Genomic DNA, 19,290 nt, shown 5'->3' on the forward strand with positions numbered 1-19,290 from the left:
ACTCACAGTGTTGTGTTCATATTTAAAGCTTTTGAAGGAATCAAAAGATGGGCACATTGTTTAGGCCTCGATAGACTCAAACCAAGCTTGTGCAAACAGGTTGAGCGTGCTTAGTACAGGTTAGCAGTTCGACTGAAAACTGGGACAGGATTCAAACCTGTAAACCCTTATATTATTATTATTATTATTATTATTATTATTATTATTATTATTATTATTATTATTATTATTATTATTACTATTATTATTACTCCGTCAGTTAAATATCTAGTTTTTCTAGTACGACACCAAAAACAGTATGAGTAAATCAGAGAATTAATTTAATCTGCTTCTAGTAGTTTCGCTATTACAATTGCTTTTTTACAAATTGTAATTTTGACTAGAATTTTACAGGAGGTTTCAGACAGTGTCATCGTCTTCGTTTTTGAGACACAATCCTTCCAGTCCTGTGAACAGTTGTATGCTGTTTCGTGGCTTCATGGTGTTTTCGCTACAATCCCAGCTGAGTTTTACCCCGCATGCAGATATACCGCAGTGGACGTTTAGAAGAGGTGAGGAAAAATAACACGTCAAACGTGCTTTAATTGTGGTACCTGTGAAATTTTCTACTGTCTATTCATAATTGTCATGCGTTGTCACACGTCAGAAACCTGGAATAAATTTCGTCTCTATAGGATATAGGGCCTCTGAGATTGGTCTTTAGCCTTGTCAATCACGAAAATAGATAAAAAAAAAAACAAGAAATAAGTGGTGCTGGGAGCTGGTTAACGGCAATTGATTACATGCGGGAGTTTGAGCTTCAGTTTGAGTTTGAGTGCGAGGAAAAATTTTCACTTTTAGTGCAGTGTATGAGATATACTTAAATAAAAAATAGTACTTCGTACATGTCGCTAAACAAAGGACCTTAGGCTTGCATTAAATCAGCACGGCACTAAACTCTAAATACTAAAAATCAATGTGTAGGTTTAAATATACTAAATTTAGGTAAGCGTTCGGGATGCTATAAAATTAGGCTAGGTTTTCAAACTAAAATAAACGTTTAACTCTAAACAATAAAACCAAGACTTAACCTTAAGCTCTATTATGATATGAACGAGACCTAGTTCGAACTTGACTCAAACTTGAAACTCAACCTCTTAAAATGACCAACACCAGCAAAAAAATTTCGGGTGAGGATATCACAGCATATCAACTATATTTCAATTAAATTTTACCTTCTCCAGCTGGCTACTAATTTGTGAATATTTTAAGTTGCAATTTTACCAGGTTGTTCTAGATGCCATGTCCTGTCGTACGCTCATCCAAAAGCTGAAGAAAGACTTCAGGAGGGCAAGTTACCATCTTATGATACTGAGGTTCCTATTGATGACTGTCTGCCAGTGTACGGATATCCCGTCCCGTCCCGTGTCAGTGTCAAAACGAGTAGCTAAGGAGCAGTCCAAGCAGTACAGTTTTTCATTCGGTTTGAGTTCTTTACATTTTTGCAGATACTAAACTGTTTATATTTTAAGTCAAAATTTTTTCAGGAAGCTGTAGGAGTCGTGTACCTGAGCATCATCATCAGAAAACTGGAACAGCTTCCAAGAATTCCGCCGTCCCGGTTTCATGATGTTGAGCCAGTCCTATGTTCCTATACACCACTACCAGCCAGTGTAAAACGTCCCGCATCAGTGTTGACTCAGAAGCATTCAGAAGGAGCATGGCCGCCATATTAGCAGACTACTATCCACAGGATCCACCTGAGAGGATGACAACAGCACTTAGGAGCCGTGCCCAGTTCCCACAGTCCACTGAACGCCATGTAGCTATTTTTTCAGCTGTCTACTCATCATGGTAAGTAATTTTGTGCATCATCTGCGACTGAGTTTATCACGGTATGAATTTGCCTCACATATAATGCAATGTAGATAGCTACTAAGTCATTAAATTGAGAGTGAAGAGTAGTTATTTGCGTTCGCTTCTGTTTACAGCCAATTAGAATAAACCCAAAACTTTGTAGTGACTTGTTCGCGCGATTTTTAGGCGCGTAGCGCCAGTTGCGTGCATTTGCAATGAGATCTATTGGTTTACTGTATTTTTGTGCCTATGCGTGATTGGCCAGCAGTATGATATGACATTACGTCAGTTGATTGAAAACATTCTTAGTTTCTATTTTGAACTTTTTTCAGGTCAAGAATGACATGATGTGGCTGCGTGACATAATGTGGCTGCGTGACACGATGTGACCGCGTGACATGAAAGTGTCTATTATGCTGTTGCACTTGTTTTCCACTGTAGTCAGTTTGCTCGCTGCTCTAGGGCTTCATAGGCGTGTAAAGGTCAGTAATTCAAAACATGACACTGAGTTGCTTACCTGTTTATGTCGTTTCCTCTCCCAAACCTTGAAACAGTTGACTTGGCAGTTAGTTAATTTTAAATTACCGCCGTAGAGGTGGAGCCGCCGAGTGGTTAGAGCGCCAGCCTCAAAATCTGGAGTTCGCGAGTTAAGTCCTGCTCTGGCTGCTAGCCAAACTTGTTTCTCGATATAGTAGCCCCTAGTTCAACTCCTTGGTCACGCTATTAATCCAGGTATCATGCTTTATGAAAGGCCTTCTTGTGACTTTTAACCATCTTAGACTTAATTAGATTACTCACGGTTTTGTTGCCGGTTATTTGGGTGGAGTGCCTCCAAACTAGCTTGCTTAGTGCAACCAATATAATTCCACTATAATGATGAACGTATTTACTTTTTTACATACACATGCCCATTAAACGCTAGGGTGCTTTCCTGTAGTACACTTTCAGTGTTTCTCTGCTAGCTCTTGGGGTAATTCGATTTAGAAACTTAAGTTCACGCCCTGATGACGCGGGTTATTGGCCCTCGCTCAGAGCGGCAAGATAGGAAACTGACAAAAACGGACCAGAAAACTCACAATTTTTTACTTTCCCGAACGTTTCAGGTTCTGAACCAGATGTTGTTCCCAACTTCAACAAGCGTTGTACCTTTATGTCCTGCTGGTGACTCTTTGCCATCTCTGGTTGTCACTCTCAGTACGGTATTTCACGCTTAGGTTAGTAAGTTGTTTTATGCTTTCGTAAGATATACAAGCCGCAAACCTATCCACCAAAGTGTGATAATGCGTGCCAACGAGTTTAAAAGAAACCACCTTTGTGATAATCTGGTATCTCTTAAAGGGGGAGTAAAAATACTGCAAGTTTAAATTGTAAATTTAAAAATATGCCTCAGTCATGAAAACACAACGAAAAGTTGTCGAACAGGTGAAAAATTCCAGTTTTTACATGCGAACAGTAGCTGATTTGTTTCTATATGCTTGCTTGTAGACGAACCAATCGCCTGTTGTATCAGTGTCTTCACGATACAAGCCATCACAGCATCCACAGCGTGTAAAAGCATGTGTCGGTTCCAGGAGGTACGCTGCGATATTGTGTTTCACGTTTTGATTGAGACGTTTTTATGAGTAATATAACCAATCAATGTTCTTGCAACCACCAAGGATAGCTCTATTGCTAACCGCGTTTCTTATACAAGTTGTTATTTAACAGTTCTCTTTTGTAGTCAATGTGTTCTCTTTTCATTCAGATACATGAGAATAAGATTAGCAGAGTGGATCTCCTAAAACCTTCGCTGATTTTCTTACTTATTTTACTTCCTTACAGATCAGAAGTAGCTGGCGCCACATACTGTATTTTGCTTATGATCCAATCCATGTTATCACTGGAATTCGAAGCATTCAGAATTGAAGTACAGAACCTCTGTTATATGTGTGTTCCAAAAGGTAAGCAATTACATTTCTATGAATGTTCAACGTCCAATTTCTCCTTACAATTAAAGGATAGATTGTCAAGACGACCAGTGTCGCGAACAAAGACATCATTGACCAACAGGCTTACATGATGCATTATTACCAGAAAGAAGCGTATACAATCGTTTAAGAAAAGTTTGTATTGTAGGGAAAGGAGAGAATCCACCGAAATTAATAGACAGAAATAAAACTTACTTCAAAAAGAGAAGCCCCGAACAGGAAGGCTTTAGAGACCTATTTGTTAGCTTTCTTCAACTACAAGCGAAAAGGGGAAGAGGTGACACTACGTGAGAGTCAGTAAAGGCTGCAAACATAATTTTTATTGCCAAACTCGCAAATTAACTTAATTTTTCTTGTCTTGGGTTTTTTCTTTTTAGGTAACTAAGTCAAGAACAAAGTGTACAAGGGACAAGTCAGTGGAGTCAAGTCGTCAGATTATTGTGGATCAACTTGCCGTTCATAACAAGTGAGACGGAGGAGAGGATCAAGCTATCGGAATAAAAAACGCCAACTATTGTAGTTAAGATGAGCTTACACTGCAAAACAGTTATTAGTTTTGTCTGCACGAAACGCACTGCGGTTGAAAGGTTTGAAGTAAGCTACGAAGCTCGCGCGCAACAATGCCCGCTTTCGGCGCTTTGCGCCTCGCGCTTGCACTTTCGGTGATTTGCTTCTCCTTTTGAGAATTTGAACAGAAAAACACGAACGGCTGTTTTGCAGTTTAAGATAAACTTATCTAAAGTAACTTAAGAATAAAACATTTTACTCCTAAAAGGATTCTGTGAGTGACTATTTCTTTGTAGAACGTACTTTCACGGATCACCTAATTTCTCGGAGAGCCCGAGTATGAAAACGTTTCGCTTCGAGCTTCTCTTCTTCGTACACGAATCAGCCTGAACAACTTAAGGATTCTTGCCAAAACGATTGATGCGAAAAAAGAGTATTGGCCTACTACTCAAGGAGGTGCCAACGAGGTCTCTTCAATGAATCATGTCAAATTCCCATTACGCTTTACCCCACCTTCCCTTCCCAACCCCCCCCCCCCCCCCGAACACCCCACCGCGACCATGAACATTTTAGGAACAATACCCCCTACTACCCTCCCTTCTAACGTGGTTATGAACAATAGTGTGAACATGAGGTCATTATTTCATGACATCCTTGTTTTAGGGTTCATGAGGTCATACATTCGTTGCCAGTCTCATTAACTCCACAAGGCAGAGGGATGACTAGCCTGCAAGCGAGCGAGCGAGCGCAGACGAATTTTTCTGTTTTGCGTTATGTTAAGGAAATTGAGAGGGAGGGGCTAGTATAATCTCACAATTGAGAGAGCTAAGTGCAAATGTCCTAGCTATGAACTGGTCATGTATCTAATATAAATAGATGGGAAATTTTTGCACTGATAGCCTTTCAATTAATATATTTCATGTTAGACTCGTTGATTCATAACTGTGTCGAAACCTTAGAATTAAATTAAGCAAGTGCGCCATCCCTCTGATCTTTCATGATTCATGCCGCTTCATGGGTTTTTTTCCATTTGAAATATACCCGGGTACTCCACACGCCTCTTGTCATCTCCTTGAGTTTAAAAAACATTTCCGCGACGGGTCGCAAAGTACTTTCATTCGTAATTGTTTAAGTATCGACATTTTCCCACTTTACTGTTTACAAAAGTGTCGTTTGGGCTGATTGTACAAGAATGGCCATTCTTTTAAATGACGTTTGATGTTTGCATTACATTGTTGAGGTCTTCTGGAAAGAGCGTGGTCACTCGCAGAGGTACACAAAATAATTTATTATTTTTGTAACCTTTTTCTCTCTCACATGTCCAGCTTAAAATCAAAATTAAAGAAAAAATAATTCTAAATCAAAACTAAATGAAAATTATTGAGGAACAAACAGTATCGTGCAAGGCAATTTAACTTGAAGGGTTACGCAATGGCATTTTATCCGTGAACGGAAAGGTGTAACCACAAAAGATTTACTTTGGGAGTAACAGGGCTAAAAGACTTGAAAGGCTGTCATTTTCAGCTACAATTAAATTTATCGAATTGGAAAATTTTGTAGTAAGTAACTTAACGTAATGACGGACTTCGGATGAAGAATTGGCAAACGAAATGCTACGTATTTCGGCCCTAGAAGAAAAAAAGGCCAAATTCTAACGAGACGTTTTCGTAGTATACCCATCATAGGAAACAGGTTTTTCAAAAGAATTAGTAAGCAAAATGTTCTTCTGTTGGTTCTTTGCCTTTAGTTTTCTCCTGGTAATTTTCCTATCATCCACAATTTGAGTATATTATATTACAGAAACGATTATTCTCCCGTTAAGTTTTTTAAACAGAATTTAGACTTTCAACACCAACACTTTTAAAAAAATAAATCAATGCATAAAATAACGGTATTACGGTATATTTTGGCATTGCTATAGTGATAATTGGCTTGAAATTTATACCTAATTTTATCAAGTAGAAATTAAGGCGACAACTGATTCTAGCAGTTTATCAAAAAAGCGCTTCAATCTGACTGCTTTCGTTAAGAGTGCGCATGCATCCATGTCGCGCAGTAATTAATTTCGTGTTTGTTCTTGTTAGAGCTTTACTGCTCGTTTTCAACTATACTTTTAGTTGGCAGTGTGTGTTTTTTCTTGATATATAATTGCAATTTAGTACCTTATATTGAATTATTTTTCACTGACTGACAGGTAAACTTAAGATTTTTTGAAATATGGGTTAACTTTTCGAAAACCAAAGGCAGATTGATAAATCGTTTGGTTCTGTTTTTTAAAATTTCACATTGAGTAATATTTTTTCAAACGTGAGGCGAGAAATTACTGTTTGGCTGCACTTGGAGCATCTGAAATCTACCTGATGCTAACAAGCTTATAACCGCACTAATGAAGCAATAACCTACTAATACAGGACGATTTCTCGATGTCCCAAGTAACTAAAAAATGCTTCAGAAAATAAAAAAAATTCGTTGTTGGTAGAAAAGGCCAATTTACGCTGTAGAATTGGTTGAGAGATTTGGGCAGACTACCTGTGCCTTAACTAACGACTTTAGTCTTTTAAATTTTCTTCGCAACTAAGTCAACTGTGTCGCATGTTACTGTTATACAATAAAGTTGGCAGAATTTAAAGTAGTGTGTTCCATTTTGCTTCCTCCTAATGGTCTGATTATTTAACTATAGGTGATGTTATTTACGTGGGTTTGATAAGGGCATCTGACAAGAAAATTAAAGGGGCTCTGTCACCTTTCAAGTTGCAATCCATTTCTAGCTCCGCAGCCAAACCTAATGAATATTAGTTTCTGTGCACTAGTAGGGATTTTGCTAACAAAAGTAAGCCTTTATTTTGATGATTCCACAGATTCAAAAATGTTTTTTTGGCACTCAAAGTGGCATTAAATTTGGTGACACTCTTCTTTTAAAGAAAAGAAGTTAAAATGTACTTACATACATGCTTTATTGAATCTTCCAATTGGACTTTTCAGGAACAATAATTAAAAACATTACAAATATATACAATATTTACAATGTTTACAACTGCCATTAATTAAAGCTTATAAAAACAGTCGTAATGAAAATTAAGTTTTATGAATCTAACAATTCTTTTTGGAGGTCACGTTTTAAAATCTTCTTAAAAGCCGGCACTGTGCTACCGAGTTTTAATTCAGGTTATAAGGAACCCCAGATGTTAATAATTCAATAGCAGAAGGTTCTTTGGTCAGAGTAAGTTTTAAAAAGGGGGATATTCAAAAGTAGAGATTTCCTAGTGATGTATTTGCTAATATTAGCCAATGTAGTAATAAACTTAGCGCTCCAATGTTCGGGAGCACGACCTGTCATACATTTACATTTAAAGGCCAGGATGGCACTACGATAATAAAGCTGGTTAGATAACGGAAACTGACTTGAGGCGTTTTAGTATAAGCGTGACGTGGTCGTTTTTAAGATTTTTAGTGCCGCGTTTAGTACATTACTACATCATTTTTATGGCCTTTTAAAGTAAGTTAACACGGTTTCAGCTGTTCCGATTCTTTAGCTGAAAATTTAAACTACCGAAAAGTTTAGGAAACAGAATTTTATTCCCCGAATTGACGAGCTGCCTTTGAATCTCCCAAAATGCTAACTGGCCTTTTTTGGTACTTTAAACGACGTATTTCCCCTCTGGAAACAAAGAGGATTAGATTTTCCGCGTTGCAAAAGTTTGAGGTGACTTTTTGATGATGAAAACGCTAGTTTTCCTTCATAATTTTCAGCCGGATTTCTGAGGCGGATCTTTTCGAGCAGAAATTCCACCGACTTCACCAAAACGTTGCAATGGGTGGCGCTGTCCGATAGGCGTGTGGGTGTTACTAAAAGGGAACCTCCACTCTGACAACAAATTGACGGTTAAGGGTTGGAAATAGTGTCCAAATTCTAAATTTTAGTCTAAAACGTAGAAATGACATTCAAGTGTGTTAAAATTAGATATGATCATCGACTATTTTCGCTTTTAAATTTCCTGGGCGCAGCCATTTTGAATTTTTTGACGCGTAACGGTTGCCACTATTGTTATTCATTAGAAGTTATTTTGTTTGAAACAATTAAGCAACCGTATTACGTCATGAAATCCAAGATGGCGGCGCCCGGGAAATTTAAAAGCGAAAATAGGCGATAATCAAATCATTTTTTGTCCGACACTGAAAAATTATTTCCATGTTTTCCAACGAAATTTCAAAGTGTATTGTATTTTCATCAATCGTTAATATGTTTCGAGAGTGGAGGTTTCCTTTAACAGAGTAACGCAGAAGCTCCCAAGCATGCAATAGACATGCGGTTGAAAAACAAGAACTGCCCCTCTTCACTGACAAATGTACGTGTATTTAGTTTAGGCTTTGTAAATATTTTGGATTCGGAAGACAAATAAGAAAAGTAACGGGGAAACATTTCACAGGGTTGACATTGGCCTTTTATATGCTAGAGACGTTAAAGTCGTCTAGACGCATTTAACGCCTGAGACGTTAAAGCCGTCTGGTATAAAAACGGGACGCATAAAAGCAGACCTAAGCTCAACTTCACTCCACTTTCTGCTCCGAGACTCCTTCAAGTTCTTCTTGGCCGCCATGTTGTTTAAGCGCTAAGCCTCGATTTCTAGCTCGTGCCAGTCGTCTGTGGACGAGTCAGGGCTAAATGCGTCCCAGTAAGGGCGTCCCGTTTTTATACTAGACGCATTTAACGTCTGAGACGTTAAAGTTGTCTGTTAAAAGCGTCTAAACGACGCACTTAACTAAAGACGTTAAGGGACTGATCGTTTATTACGTCCTAGGGGGGGGGGGGGGCCAGTGGTTTTCTGAAAAAGCTAATGTATGAAAATTTTACCCCCCCCCCCCCCAAATCTTTCAAACAAATGTTTTACCCCCTACTGCAATGACAGTTTGAAAATTTAACGCCCCCCCCCCATGGTTGGCCTGGTGGTTGAATTGTTGAGAAGTTCCTGGGCACAATGCTTGGTTACATGCGGAAATCGCTAGCTCTCTGAATCTGAACTGGCAAGAGAAACAATCAGAAGTTAGGCGAAATTCAAGTAAGGGAACGTACCTTAGATCATCTCTTCAATGTCTTGTTAATAACGATGTTTTGTTATTGCTGTAGTCTATTACTCAGTCGTCGAAAGATACTACACAGAAGTTCAAAGCAGTTCGGGGTTTGAGAGCAGTACAGGAGCATTTGATGTATGGATGTGGATATATAGATTTTGAGTCAATTTTTTTCCCAGATAAACAAGCCTTCAGAGATAAACTGCTTGATGGAATACACGGTTTGCCTCTCTCAACCTATTTAATACATGCAAGATCTTTGTCGCTCTGAAGAATAGTAGCGATACGGAGAAGTTTCTAGTCGATTTTACCAACTCTATGATTGATGAGAAGAATAATTGCTAAATACATTTAGTTGGTACCTTTTGTATGTCTTAAAATTTTACCCCCCTCACTTTTCGTACAAGGTAAAAATTTACCCCCCAAAAAGAGCTAGTTTAAAAAAATTATCCCCCCCTCAAAAACCACCCCCCCCCCCCCCCCCCAGGACGTAATAAACGATCGGTCCCTAAAGTCGTCAGACGTTAAATGCGTCTGTCTTATTTACCGTTTTTATACTAGACGTTAAAGTCGTCTCGAGACGAGAAAGATTTTCTTGCTTTATTGCTTCTTACTTTGTCCGCTAAAAGATTCGAAAAGTTGCCCTCAAATGTGTTTGTGCTCCATGAGAAAAACCTTGCCTTGAACTCTCCGAAATGACGACGATATTGTAGTTATCCGTTTGGCAGGAAAAAAGCATAAATGAAGCAGCGAAACCGACAATGGCAACAAACAAAACAAACAATGTTTATAAACTTACTTCTTCTGTAACCCAGGCTCCCTTGTTTTAAATTATAGTTGTTGGCGTAGCTGTCCTCTGTTACACAAATCTATGCGATACAAGAGGAAGAAAACCTCTCAGGGGCTTGCCTTCCATGACACCAGCTGTGATCGAGGAAGGACTCCAAGAAGAATTGGTCACGCGATATTTGTGGCGCGAAGATATCTCCGATTCCTTTCCACGCAATCTACGTTGGCAATTTATGTTTAATTAATTTCTCATTTACCTTTTTGTTTCCCTTGTCGAATTTTATTTCCCGTTACTCGTTTTCTCTTTATTTTTGATGATTTTTTATGAACCCTTTGAATACAAGGTGTGTGCTATTTTTTCCAATGACTTTTTGGCAATAAATAGTCTGAACCACTTAATTTCTCCATAAATGGAGATAAAATAAAAATATCAGCGGTCTTCAGAAACTGTGGGCTCAGGGTAGATTGTCACGTGATGCAAGTGACGGTTGTTCTTTGTTTGAGCAAGTGCACGAGCACGAATCTGGGAAAATTATCGCTTTATAAGTGTTTTTCGAGCCATTTTCCTCTGCAGAAGCCTTCATTCTGGCATCCTTAAGCTGGAATGTGGGTGGAGGCAAGCCTCTGAAAGAAAACAGAGGTGAGAGGTGATTTCATGCCGACTGAGTCACCAAACATGCTGTCTAGCAGACATGGAGGCCCACGAGTGAAGTTGTCTCTCTGGCCGTTTTGTGGGTGGATTCCAGGACCTACCAAGGCAATTTAGGCAAGTTTAAAGAAGTTAAATATTCAATCGATTCAAAATTTTGCTGGTAGTACTGGGTGGCTCAACACTTATAAAAAAAACTATAAGAAGGAAAGAGCACAAGTTCTACGCTCGCACTATAGCTAAATTACCCAGAATTCTTTTCGGGTGGCGACAAAACAACAACAAAATGGATTTTTTTGACACGCCGAGACCCCTAGGGACATAAACAAGTGAAAAATGCCCACTTGAAAATTTGGTCATTTTTGGCCAAAAACCATGGGCTTACCCCTTGGAAAAAAGTCGATTTTTGGACGAAATACAAATATTGTTTTAAAAGCTTCCAATCGAATCAGTGAGTCCCAAAATGACCCTTGAGACACTTTTTAGACCTCCCAAGGGAGCAGGGACAAAGAAATAGCCCACAAAAGATGAAGTCAGGGTGAGAGTTAACTGAGAAAATTCTTTGTTAGGGCGTTATTTGCACTTAAAAATGATTCCCAATGGATTTTTTTGACACGCCGAGACCCGTAGGGACATAAACAAGTGAAAAATGCCAACTTGAAAATTTGGTCATTTTGGCCAAAAACCATGGGCTTACCCCTTGGAAAAAAGTCGATTTTTGGACGAAATACAAATATTGTTTTAAAAGCTTCCAATCGAATCAGTGAGTCCCAAAATGACCCTTGAGACACTTTTTAGACCTCCCAAGGGAGCAGGGACAAAGAAATAGCCCACAAAAGATGAAGTCAGGGTGAGAGTTAACTGAGAAAATTCTTTGTTAGGGCGTTATTTGCACTTAAAAATGATTCCCAATGGATTTTTTTGACACGCCGAGACCCCTAGGGACATAAACAAGTGAAAAATGCCCACTTGAAAATTTGGTCATTTTTGGCCAAAAACCATGGGCTTACCCCTTGGAAAAAAGTCGATTTTTGGACGAAATACAAATATTGTTTTAAAAGCTTCCAATCGAATCAGTGAGTCCCAAAATGACCCTTGAGACACTTTTTAGACCTCCCAAGGGAGCAGGGACAAAGAAATAGCCCACAAAAGATGAAGTCAGGGTGAGAATTAACTGAGAAAATTCTTTGTTAGGGCATTATTTGCACTTAAAAATGATTCCCAATGGATTTTTTTGACACGCCGAGACCCCTAGGGACATAAACAAGTGAAAAATGCCCACTTGAAAATTTGGTCATTTTTGGCCAAAAACCATGGGCTTACCCCTTGGAAAAAAGTCGATTTTTGGACGAAATACAAATATTGTTTTAAAAGCTTCCAATCGAATCAGTGAGTCCCAAAATGACCCTTGAGACACTTTTTAGACCTCCCAAGGGAGCAGGGACAAAGAAATAGCCCACAAAAGATGAAGTCAGGGTGAGAGTTAACTGAGAAAATTCTTTGTTAGGGCGTTATTTGCACTTAAAAATGATTCCCAATGGATTTTTTTGACACGCCGAGACCCGTAGGGACATAAACAAGTGAAAAATGCCAACTTGAAAATTTGGTCATTTTGGCCAAAAACCATGGGCTTACCCCTTGGAAAAAAGTCGATTTTTGGACGAAATACAAATATTGTTTTAAAAGCTTCCAATCGAATCAGTGAGTCCCAAAATGACCCTTGAGACACTTTTTAGACCTCCCAAGGGAGCAGGGACAAAGAAATAGCCCACAAAAGATGAAGTCAGGGTGAGAGTTAACTGAGAAAATTCTTTGTTAGGGCGTTATTTGCACTTAAAAATGATTCCCAATGGATTTTTTTGACACGCCGAGACCCCTAGGGACATAAACAAGTGAAAAATGCCCACTTGAAAATTTGGTCATTTTTGGCCAAAAACCATGGGCTTACCCCTTGGAAAAAAGTCGATTTTTGGACGAAATACAAATATTGTTTTAAAAGCTTCCAATCGAATCAGTGAGTCCCAAAATGACCCTTGAGACACTTTTTAGACCTCCCAAGGGAGCAGGGACAAAGAAATAGCCCACAAAAGATGAAGTCAGGGTGAGAGTTAACTGAGAAAATTCTTTGTTAGGGCATTATTTGCACTTAAAAATGATTCCCAATGGATTTTTTTGACACGCCGAGACCCCTAGGGACATAAACAAGTGAAAAATGCCCACTTGAAAATTTGGTCATTTTTGGCCAAAAACCATGGGCTTACCCCTTGGAAAAAAGTCGATTTTTGGACGAAATACAAATATTGTTTTAAAAGCTTCCAATCGAATCAGTGAGTCCCAAAATGACCCTTGAGACACTTTTTAGACCTCCCAAGGGAGCAGGGACAAAGAAATAGCCCACAAAAGATGAAGTCAGGGTGAGAGTTAACTGAGAAAATTCTTTGTTAGGGCGTTATTTGCACTTAAAAATGATTCCCAATGGATTTTTTTGACACGCCGAGACCCGTAGGGACATAAACAAGTGAAAAATGCCAACTTGAAAATTTGGTCATTTTGGCCAAAAACCATGGGCTTACCCCTTGGAAAAAAGTCGATTTTTGGACGAAATACAAATATTGTTTTAAAAGCTTCCAATCGAATCAGTGAGTCCCAAAATGACCCTTGAGACACTTTTTAGACCTCCCAAGGGAGCAGGGACAAAGAAATAGCCCACAAAAGATGAAGTCAGGGTGAGAGTTAACTGAGAAAATTCTTTGTTAGGGCGTTATTTGCACTTAAAAATGATTCCCAATGGATTTTTTTGACACGCCGAGACCCCTAGGGACATAAACAAGTGAAAAATGCCAACTTGAAAATTTGGTCATTTTTGGCCAAAAACCATGGGCTTACCCCTTGGAAAAAAGTCGATTTTTGGACGAAATACAAATATTGTTTTAAAAGCTTCCAATCGAATCAGTGAGTCCCAAAATGACCCTTGAGACACTTTTTAGACCTCCCAAGGGAGCAGGGACAAAGAAATAGCCCACAAAAGATGAAGTCAGGGTGAGAGTTAACTGAGAAAATTCTTTGTTAGGGCATTATTTGCACTTAAAAATGATTCCCAATGGATTTTTTTGACACGCCGAGACCCCTAGGGACATAAACAAGTGAAAAATGCCCACTTGAAAATTTGGTCATTTTTGGCCAAAAACCATGGGCTTACCCCTTGGAAAAAAGTCGATTTTTGGACGAAATACAAATATTGTTTTAAAAGCTTCCAATCGAATCAGTGAGTCCCAAAATGACCCTTGAGACACTTTTTAGACCTCCCAAGGGAGCAGGGACAAAGAAATAGCCCACAAAAGATGAAGTCAGGGTGAGAGTTAACTGAGAAAATTCTTTGTTAGGGCGTTATTTGCACTTAAAAATGATTCCCAATGGATTTTTTTGACACGCCGAGACCCCTAGGGACATAAACAAGTGAAAAATGCCCACTTGAAAATTTGGTCATTTTTGGCCAAAAACCATGGGCTTACCCCTTGGAAAAAAGTCGATTTTTGGACGAAATACAAATATTGTTTTAAAAGCTTCCAATCGAATCAGTGAGTCCCAAAATGACCCTTGAGACACTTTTTAGACCTCCCAAGGGAGCAGGGACAAAGAAATAGCCCACAAAAGATGAAGTCAGGGTGAGAGTTAACTGAGAAAATTCTTTGTTAGGTCGTTATTTGCACTTGAAAATGATTCCCAATGGATTTTTTTGACACGCCGAGACCCGTAGGGACTTAAACAAGTGAAAAATGCCCACTTGAAAATTTGGTCATTTTTAGCCAAAAACCATGGGCGTAACCCTTGGAAAAAAGTCGATTTTTGGACGAAATACAAATATTGTTTTAAAAGCTTCCAATCGAATCAGTGAGTCCCAAAATGACCCTTGAGACACTTTTTAGACCTCCCAAGGGAGCAGGGACAAAGAAATAGCCCACAAAAGATGAAGTCAGAGTGAGAGTTAACTGAGAAAATTCTTTGTTAGGGCGTTATTTGCACTTAAAAATGATTCCCAATGGATTTTTTTGACACGCCGAGACCCCTAGGGACATAAACAAGTGAAAAATGCCCACTTGAAAATTTGGTCATTTTTGGCCAAAAACCATGGGCTTACCCCTTGGAAAAAAGTCGATTTTTGGACGAAATACAAATATTGTTTTAAAAGCTTCCAATCGAATCAGTGAGTCCCAAAATGACCCTTGAGACACTTTTTAGACCTCCCAAGGGAGCAGGGACAAAGAAATAGCCCACAAAAGATGAAGTCAGGGTGAGAGTTAACTGAGAAAATTCTTTGTTAGGGCGTTATTTGCACTTAAAAATGATTCCCAATGGATTTTTTTTGACACGCCGAGACCCGTAGGGACATAAACAAGTGAAAAATGCCAACTTGAAAATTTGGTCATTTTGGCCAAAAACCATGGGCTTACCCCTTGGAAAAAAGTCGATTTTTGGACGAAATACAAATATTGTTTTAAAAGCTTCCAATCGAATCAGTGAGTCCCAAAATGACCCTTGAGACACTTTTTAGACCTCCCAAGGGAGCAGGGACAAAGAAATAGCCCACAAAAGATGAAGTCAGGGTGAGAGTTAACTGAGAAAATTCTTTGTTAGGGCGTTATTTGCACTTAAAAATGATTCCCAATGGATTTTTTTGACACGCCGAGACCCCTAGGGACATAAACAAGTGAAAAATGCCCACTTGAAAATTTGGTCATTTTTGGCCAAAAACCATGGGCTTACCCCTTGGAAAAAAGTCGATTTTTGGACGAAATACAAATATTGTTTTAAAAGCTTCCAATCGAATCAGTGAGTCCCAAAATGACCCTTGAGACACTTTTTAGACCTCCCAAGGGAGCAGGGACAAAGAAATAGCCCACAAAAGATGAAGTCAGGGTGAGAGTTAACTGAGAAAATTCTTTGTTAGGGCATTATTTGCACTTAAAAATGATTCCCAATGGATTTTTTTGACACGCCGAGACCCCTAGGGACATAAACAAGTGAAAAATGCCCACTTGAAAATTTGGTCATTTTTGGCCAAAAACCATGGGCTTACCCCTTGGAAAAAAGTCGATTTTTGGACGAAATACAAATATTGTTTTAAAAGCTTCCAATCGAATCAGTGAGTCCCAAAATGACCCTTGAGACACTTTTTAGACCTCCCAAGGGAGCAGGGACAAAGAAATAGCCCACAAAAGATGAAGTCAGGGTGAGAGTTAACTGAGAAAATTCTTTGTTAGGGCGTTATTTGCACTTAAAAATGATTCCCAATGGATTTTTTTGACACGCCGAGACCCGTAGGGACATAAACAAGTGAAAAATGCCAACTTGAAAATTTGGTCATTTTGGCCAAAAACCATGGGCTTACCCCTTGGAAAAAAGTCGATTTTTGGACGAAATACAAATATTGTTTTAAAAGCTTCCAATCGAATCAGTGAGTCCCAAAATGACCCTTGAGACACTTTTTAGACCTCCCAAGGGAGCAGGGACAAAGAAATAGCCCACAAAAGATGAAGTCAGGGTGAGAGTTAACTGAGAAAATTCTTTGTTAGGGCATTATTTGCACTTAAAAATGATTCCCAATGGATTTTTTTGACACGCCGAGACCCCTAGGGACATAAACAAGTGAAAAATGCCCACTTGAAAATTTGGTCATTTTTGGCCAAAAACCATGGGCTTACCCCTTGGAAAAAAGTCGATTTTTGGACGAAATACAAATATTGTTTTAAAAGCTTCCAATCGAATCAGTGAGTCCCAAAATGACCCTTGAGACACTTTTTAGACCTCCCAAGGGAGCAGGGACAAAGAAATAGCCCACAAAAGATGAAGTCAGGGTGAGAGTTAACTGAGAAAATTCTTTGTTAGGGCGTTATTTGCACTTAAAAATGATTCCCAATGGATTTTTTTGACACGCCGAGACCCGTAGGGACATAAACAAGTGAAAAATGCCAACTTGAAAATTTGGTCATTTTGGCCAAAAACCATGGGCTTACCCCTTGGAAAAAAGTCGATTTTTGGACGAAATACAAATATTGTTTTAAAAGCTTCCAATCGAATCAGTGAGTCCCAAAATGACCCTTGAGACACTTTTTAGACCTCCCAAGGGAGCAGGGACAAAGAAATAGCCCACAAAAGATGAAGTCAGGGTGAGAGTTAACTGAGAAAATTCTTTGTTAGGGCGTTATTTGCACTTAAAAATGATTCCCAATGGATTTTTTTGACACGCCGAGACCCCTAGGGACATAAACAAGTGAAAAATGCCCACTTGAAAGTTTGGTCATTTTTGGCCAAAAACCATGGGCTTACCCCTTGGAAAAAAGTCGATTTTTGGACGAAATACAAATATTGTTTTAAAAGCTTCCAATCGAATCAGTGAGTCCCAAAATGACCCTTGAGACACTTTTTAGACCTCCCAAGGGAGCAGGGACAAAGAAATAGCCCACAAAAGATGAAGTCAGGGTGAGAGTTAACTGAGAAAATTCTTTGTTAGGGCATTATTTGCACTTAAAAATGATTCCCAATGGATTTTTTTGACACGCCGAGACCCCTAGGGACATAAACAAGTGAAAAATGCCCACTTGAAAATTTGGTCATTTTTGGCCAAAAACCATGGGCTTACCCCTTGGAAAAAAGTCGATTTTTGGACGAAATACAAATATTGTTTTAAAAGGTTCCAATCGAATCAGTGAGTCCCAAAATGACCCTTGAGACACTTTTTAGACCTCCCAAGGGAGCAGGGACAAAGAAATAGCCCACAAAAGATGAAGTCAGGGTGAGAGTTAACTGAGAAAATTCTTTGTTAGGGCGTTATTTGCACTTAAAAATGATTCCCAATGGATTTTTTTGACACGCCGAGACCCCTAGGGACATAAACAAGTGAAAAATGCCCACTTGAAAATTTGGTCATTTTTGGCCAAAAACCATGGGCTTACCCCTTGGAAAAAAGTCGATTTTTGGACGAAATACAAATATTGTTTTAAAAGCTTCCAATCGAATCAGTGAGTCCCAAAATGACCCTTGAGACACTTTTTAGACCTCCCAAGGGAGCAGGGACAAAGAAATAGCCCACAAAAGATGAAGTCAGGGTGAGAGTTAACTGAGAAAATTCTTTGTTAGGTCGTTATTTGCACTTGAAAATGATTCCCAATGGATTTTTTTGACACGCCGAGACCCGTAGGGACTTAAACAAGTGAAAAATGCCCACTTGAAAATTTGGTCATTTTTAGCCAAAAACCATGGGCGTAACCCTTGGAAAAAAGTCGATTTTTGGACGAAATACAAATATTGTTTTAAAAGCTTCCAATCGAATCAGTGAGTCCCAAAATGACCCTTGAGACACTTTTTAGACCTCCCAAGGGAGCAGGGACAAAGAAATAGCCCACAAAAGATGAAGTCAGAGTGAGAGTTAACTGAGAAAATTCTTTGTTAGGGCGTTATTTGCACTTAAAAATGATTCCCAATGGATTTTTTTGACACGCCGAGACCCCTAGGGACATAAACAAGTGAAAAATGCCCACTTGAAAATTTGGTCATTTTTGGCCAAAAACCATGGGCTTACCCCTTGGAAAAAAGTCGATTTTTGGACGAAATACAAATATTGTTTTAAAAGCTTCCAATCGAATCAGTGAGTCCCAAAATGACCCTTGAGACACTTTTTAGACCTCCCAAGGGAGCAGGGACAAAGAAATAGCCCACAAAAGATGAAGTCAGAGTGAGAGTTAACTGAGAAAATTCTTTGTTAGGGCGTTATTTGCACTTAAAAATGATTCCCAATGGATTTTTTTGACACGCCGAGACCCGTAGGGACATAAACAAGTGAAAAATGCCAACTTGAAAATTTGGTCATTTTGGCCAAAAACCATGGGCTTACCCCTTGGAAAAAAGTCGATTTTTGGACGAAATACAAATATTGTTTTAAAAGCTTCCAATCGAATCAGTGAGTCCCAAAATGACCCTTGAGACACTTTTTAGACCTCCCAAGGGAGCAGGGACAAAGAAATAGCCCACAAAAGATGAAGTCAGGGTGAGAGTTAACTGAGAAAATTCTTTGTTAGGGCGTTATTTGCACTTAAAAATGATTCCCAATGGATTTTTTTGACACGCCGAGACCCCTAGGGACATAAACAAGTGAAAAATGCCCACTTGAAAATTTGGTCATTTTTGGCCAAAAACCACGGTTTACCCCTTGGAAAAAAGTCGATTTTTGGACGAAATACAAATATTGTTTTAAAAGCTTCCAATCGAATCAGTGAGTCCCAAAATGACCCTTGAGACACTTTTTAGACCTCCCAAGGGAGCAGGGACAAAGAAATAGCCCACAAAAGATGAAGTCAGGGTGAGAGTTAACTGAGAAAATTCTTTGTTAGGGCATTATTTGCACTTAAAAATGATTCCCAATGGATTTTTTTGACACGCCGAGACCCCTAGGGACATAAACAAGTGAAAAATGCC

The 19,290-nt window shown here is 39.0% G+C and overlaps 1 protein-coding gene and 1 long non-coding RNA gene across 2 annotated transcripts in view; one reads left to right on the forward strand and one right to left on the reverse strand.

The window, feature by feature from the left end:
* LOC146455756 (Golgi-specific brefeldin A-resistance guanine nucleotide exchange factor 1-like) overlaps window positions 1–19,290 on the reverse strand; it is a 111,329-nt gene that overhangs the window by 34,549 nt on the left and 57,490 nt on the right. The window lies entirely within an intron of this gene.
* LOC146455760 (uncharacterized) lies at window positions 302–4,696 on the forward strand. Its single transcript, XR_014858965.1, has 6 exons — window positions 302–1,833; window positions 2,169–2,318; window positions 2,940–3,050; window positions 3,322–3,410; window positions 3,658–3,776; window positions 4,181–4,696. It is a non-coding gene; the product is annotated as an uncharacterized LOC146455760 (long non-coding RNA).

This window comes from Pavona decussata, unplaced genomic scaffold (genome assembly GCF_977016875.1).
Source record: "Pavona decussata unplaced genomic scaffold, jaPavDecu1.1 SCAFFOLD_270, whole genome shotgun sequence".
Lineage (NCBI taxonomy): Eukaryota > Metazoa > Cnidaria > Anthozoa > Scleractinia > Agariciidae > Pavona > Pavona decussata.